Raw genomic sequence first — 6,017 nt, forward strand, 5'->3', positions numbered from 1 at the left:
CCGAGTGGCCTCCTGAGGAGCCTGCCTTCCTCCGCAGGCGGCGGCCGCCGGGCCGGGCTGCCGAGCCCCCATCGCCTCATTCCGCGCTGCCCCAGCGCCTGGCAGCCACCTGCGGAACGCAGCGCTCCGGGTGCCAGCCGGCCAGAGGGCACGACTGGAGACACGGGGAGAAAAGGGCAGCCCGTCATTGCTTGCCCCCTTTTCTCATTCGCCTGACAGTGGCAGAACTGCCTTAGCAGAAAGGGAAAGCCTCGCTAAGGCCAGGTTTCTATCGTGACTTTGACAGCCTCATTTGGCTGTCAAAGTTACTGCCACACTGTGCAGATTTGGCACTTACTTTGTTAACTTACTAGCAACCAGAAACACTGATTCATGAAACTGAAGTCAATAGGTTGTTTTTGCCAAAAGTGAATCCCACATTGTTTTGTACTGCTGTGTCACCTCTAACTAAATATTTAAACTTCACAACTTCATAATTCTGTGGTTATTAGTCGGAAGTTTCCCTGCCTTTCCATCTACAAAATGGAAATATCAAAATGGAAATATTGTACTCCGAAAAAAATAAAGCCAAACTTTCCATCTATTTCTGATTTTGGGGTCTCTAAGAGGAGGTGATGCCAAAGTATGACATCTTTATGAAAATCAAGGACCTGCATTGTCACATGGAAATAACAGGAAAATTTATGCTCAATATCTGATGTAGGACAAATCTCCTAGGTTCTCTAAATCAGACACTCAAAAAACAGGCACCACTTATTGAACTCGCCACAAAATTCTCATTATTGAAGTGTGTCAGACATCCTGAAAAGTCAAATAAGAATGGGAAACACATCGTCCTCTTACTGTTATTGTAACACAAGGTGCAAGAGGTTCTCAAATCCTGAGAGAGGATTTTGAACTCTACTGAAATGCAAATACATAAATACATAATGGCTGTATCCTCTCATTCATGTTGAACAATTTATTATGTCTAGTTTAACAGTTTTAGTGCTTAATAGCCAAACCTCTGTTTTGTAACCCAGAAGATGGGGGAAGAGAACCCCATCACCAGCAAATATAATAGCTACATAACTCGATATTGTATATAACTACAGAATGCAGCTGTCTTCTTCATTCTATCACTGTATTCAAAATAATAAAAACACTTTTTAAAAAATCTAGTTGTAGATTCCCTCATAAATGATTGCCTGATTTTAACAAGCACATAAAGATATGTAAAGAAAAATAGATATAATACTTCAATATGAACTATATTTACAGTAATTTGCAACATACAGCTGCATATTATGAATAGTAAGCTACAGAGTAAGAGGCCAAATAAAGTGTCTTGAAATGTGTCTAAATTTTACCACTTAAGCATATTTTCTCTAAAAAATACTAACATCTTTATGTGGAATAGCATGTACGACACCTCATCATCAGTCAATAGCACTTTATAAGCTTCCAGCTATTCCCCATGCCCAATCATCTTGCTTGTGCTGCCACATACTCACAGGTTCTACTGCTATTGACATATTTGAGATACCAGCTACCTCTACTACCACTTATCATTGGGCTTTTAGTCATTTGCCAGGGAACTGCTAGACATCCAGACCTAACCCTAACCTAAGTAGAGAAACAGCAACCAGGGTATCCCTGGAAAAATGGTCAGTTATGACGTACGGTCATTCAGAGATGAATTTAGTGCTTGTGCCCCAAGTTCAACTTGCAGTCCCACCACATATGTGTTGGGCAGCCAGCCTGAGTTTGCTCAGCCTTCCTGACTCCTCACCTTCCAAACTCCCTCTGCTTACATGGGGCAGCTGACCTTGCTGCCACATGTGACTTGGCCTCAGAAATCTCTGAGAGAAACATGGAATTCACAGCTTTTGCATCTAAAAGTGTATGATGCCTGACAGGGTCTAGCCACAATTTCTTGACTGCTTTTGTAACTATACAAGAGAGAAATCTTCATGAGCATGTAAGTTTCTCTATATATGATAAACAGCTTCTTCTGGTGATTTCACAAAAACATCTTCTTTGAAATACACTATGAATTCAAAATGAACTCCACCCCCACCTGATAAATAACAGGCAGGCACATGAGAACATTTAAAATTGTACTTTACTGAAGTAATGCACGGAACTCTACATGTTACATATTTGTAATTGTGTATCCAAGAGATGGGCAATCTAGGCCTTAGCCTTGGACTAATGTCTTACGTTTTACACCACAAACGTTTGGTATAAATCTCACAGTTTAGAATATATAAACAAAAAGTTCTCTATTAACCCCCATATCTTCACTCAATTTCTTCAAAGTACAAAAGTAAGGTTGATCTTAGATAAACTGCCCATCTGTTTGCAAGACAGAAGGGTGATCTTTTACGTAATAGACCCAGCAGACATTATAAAATGGAACTAGTGAGCAAGTCCACAAATTCTCCTTCAAAAACAGCATTTTGCAGAGCTTGCAGATATCTTCTTTTATAACAGTTGTTTTGGAAACTTCTACAGAGAGAATTTAATATCTTGCAACATAAAATAAGATGCATTTTTAGCTTGTATGGGTTCTACTTGTAAAGTATTAAAAATCTTTTATTGTTTTAAAAATTCTGTAACATCATCACATTTCTTTTCATGTAGCTTCACAGCATTCAGCTGTAAAAGCAAAGTCTATAAATCTGTTCTTCAGTGTATTGCAGACACCTATACATTCTTCTGTTTTATTCTAATCAAATAGCATAGCCCTTGAGACAGTTAACACTGCTTTGTACCACTGAATGTACAAGGGAAAAAAAAACCCACAACAATCTTTCACTGTAAATTACTTCCCAAGGTAGCATAAAGCCAGCAAGTACCTTTATCCTACCATCTTTCAAGTGTAGATCAGCTTCGACTGTGGTCAAACAATCATTATGGAAATTATTACAGCTCAAAATGGAAAAAACCCCTTTCCCTTCCCTGAAATCTGAGAAATACCCAGAGTTCTCTCCTTCACACAAAATGTGCCGATATTATATAAATAATAATACTTTGTACTACTGTTATACATTATATGAATAGTTCATTTTTAAGAATCAATTTACGTAAATAAAAAATGAAGCCTTGAAAAAAACATTGTGTTCACATTGTATCTGCAAATTCAATTTACTTTTTTCAAGAAGATAAGGTTTTCCAATACACTGTCAGCAAACAGTAATTAATGACCTTCAGATAGTAACCCATTCCCTGCTTCTGAAACTGGTTTTGTGAAATATTTGTGTACCATGCCTGTGTAAGTAACTACTAAAATTCAATATCACAACCTTGAATCACAGGCCACAATTTTTCTTACAAGATTTTCACATGAAATATACCTTAGCAACAGCAGAGTAGACCAAGGTCTTGTACAGATTCACATTGCTACACTAACACCATAGTTAGTTAATTCTGCATTCATTCAAGTCTCTTTCCTGGACATCTTCCCTGTCCATTTATAAGCAATATTAGCAGATCCAATCAGGCAAACAATGTTACACAAACTGTTCCTTCAGTCGAAAAAGAAGGAGCTCAAATCTCAGCTCAAATCAGGAAAATTCACGATTTCAAGATTCAAGATGAAATAGGCCTATTTACACAGGCTCCTCTCTCCCAGGTAATCCAGCCTGCAAGCAGCCTCAGGGACAGGACTAATTCCAGTGATTTAAGGGAGGCATCCCAGCAAGGCAGAGCTGCACCTTTCTGCAGGGTACAGGCCAAGGCTGCTATGTCTAAACTACTCTTGTGGGTGTGACTCTGCTGGCCAGGTGGGCTGCAGGTAACATCAGTAAGGAGAGAAAGAGAGCTTGTGGTCCAGAGAACAAAGAGCCTTCCCAAAGCCTCCTCTTTCCTCAGGTTACACACTCCCTACCATAAAGCAAGGAATTACTTCAATTGAAAGGATGAAACACCATGGCAAGCTTCTCCAAAACAAGAACACAAAACTGTGGAAACATGACACACGCTGTGCAAAATCCCAGAGGATTACATCAAAGGCCAGGTGAAGACACTTGTCAATGGTAATTTGAGAGTTACACATCTGAACAATGGAAACTGGTGCCCACACTGTAAGAGCACAGCAGTTTCCATGCTGCAAGTCATTCCGGTTTTGGATATATTTCTGTCAACACCACTTGGAAGGGAAGGTAACTGCTGCTATATCCTAAACAAAACAAAATTAGCAAGGTCTGTTGCTAGTGGCCTTAAGAGTATTTGTGTGCCTGATTTCTAAAGTGGACTAAATAGTCATTTGAAGAAAAAGTCTATTGCTTTAATTTTGAGAACAAACACAGCAAAGTGCTTGAGTTTCAGATCTTTCTTTGACCTGAGGACATTACGAGTACAAACATGGAAAACATTACCTGTATTTGCAGATATAGGAGATAGGAAAGTAAGAAAACTATAAGCCGTGAAGACAAAAACTGAAATTAATACAAATGGGGAGCAAGGCGAAATATAAAAAAAAACAACAAAAAACCAAAAAAAAACCAAACCAAGTGATAAAAGAGAAATAAAAATTATTTACTAAGTTCTAATTGAATGCTTTGCCACAGCTAACTTAAAATATTCAGAATCTTCCTTCATTTATAAAGAGTTGATGAAAGAATAAGCTAAATTAGAAGTCAGCTTATTAAGTAAATTAAAAATGCGTGAAATTAGCAATGTTTTTTTAAGCTGCTAGTATCGAGCTTTCTAAAATCTAGTGGAACAGGAATGACAAAGGACTGCTTTTGATAACAATTATGTACGGAGTATTTGATAATTTATTCTTAAAAGGAAGACTTGTCTAATAGTAACAGAAGAGGAGGAATACTTTGTACTTCTAGTCTGAACTATTTGCCAAATTCAATGCTTACATTGTCTTCATGTAGATAAACTGATTTGTTCAAACAACCAACCACGTCATGACTATTCAATCAATACAGCAGCTGCAGAACAGCCAGAAGGTCATGATGCAGCACAGAGGACTTCACAAGTTTCTGTGCAGAAGGAAAAAATGAACATGCATATTTCCATACAGACACGTACATATAAGCTCAAACATTTCTACAGGAAACGTCCAAATTCTTTCATAGCTGTACCAGGCTGTTAACAGAATCTTCTTGTGGTTCTCACAGACTTCCCTAACAAAACCAAATACAAAAAGGACACAAACCCTTAGTAATTCTCCTCTAAAGTAATACCTCATGATGTTTCTAGTAAGTTGATGCTGCCACTCAGTGACAAGGCATTTGCAGTTTTGCAAGCCCATTTGCTGTTCAAACAGTGCCGTTTACACACATACAATGATATTCTACTTCACACAGCAGAGATGCAGTCAGAAGCCGAAACAAGGCAGCACACAGTACCGGCCTTGCCTAAAGCCCATTGGTTTGTAGTGGGGATTTGCACCCATCAATAAAGACAATGCAAAACCTGCCGCCCAGCAGATGAATGTCAGCACAACACATTGTTGAGCTGGGAATGCCAGTTTGGGTCTCAGGCTTTGTGTGCTGCTCACTGGGTGGCAAAAGCCAGCCATCCTATACTGCTTTCAAACAAGTGTAGCTTCCTGAACCCAGTCAGCTTTGCCTACCTCGTGAGGGAGCGATATTTGCTTTCTTTCTCTGAAAAGATCAAAAGGGTCTAAAAATGTATCCATGAAACCTCTCCGAATCCACTACGAGAGAGAAAATGATGACCAAAAAAATAAAAAAACAGGGAAAAGGAAATATTTGCTATAGTTGATGAGGTATGGCTTGTACTGCATTGCAGAATTAAATTTATTTATGTAATTTTTTATACTAAAATAATTTTCATGGTAGTCACAGGAAAGGTTGAGGCTTATATCAAATGGGAGGATAAATATGGTGCAACCATCCTTGTTGAATCCACTAGACACGGTCTTCTGAAGAGACTGGAGAGCCTCATATTTACATGTTGAGAACAAGTAATTGTTCTCTACAATCTCCTCAAATTCTTGGTATAACAAGTACGATGTTATTCAGCCCTAACATTTTCAAGTGATTATTCACTTG

The 6,017-nt window shown here is 38.6% G+C and overlaps 1 protein-coding gene across 1 annotated transcript in view; it reads right to left on the reverse strand.

Moving 5' to 3' along the window:
• The window catches only part of ADK (adenosine kinase), a 272,833-nt gene that overhangs the window by 264,801 nt on the left and 2,015 nt on the right, over positions 1 to 6,017 (reverse strand). The window lies entirely within an intron of this gene.

This window comes from Poecile atricapillus, chromosome 6 (genome assembly GCF_030490865.1).
Source record: "Poecile atricapillus isolate bPoeAtr1 chromosome 6, bPoeAtr1.hap1, whole genome shotgun sequence".
Classification (NCBI taxonomy): domain Eukaryota; kingdom Metazoa; phylum Chordata; class Aves; order Passeriformes; family Paridae; genus Poecile; species Poecile atricapillus.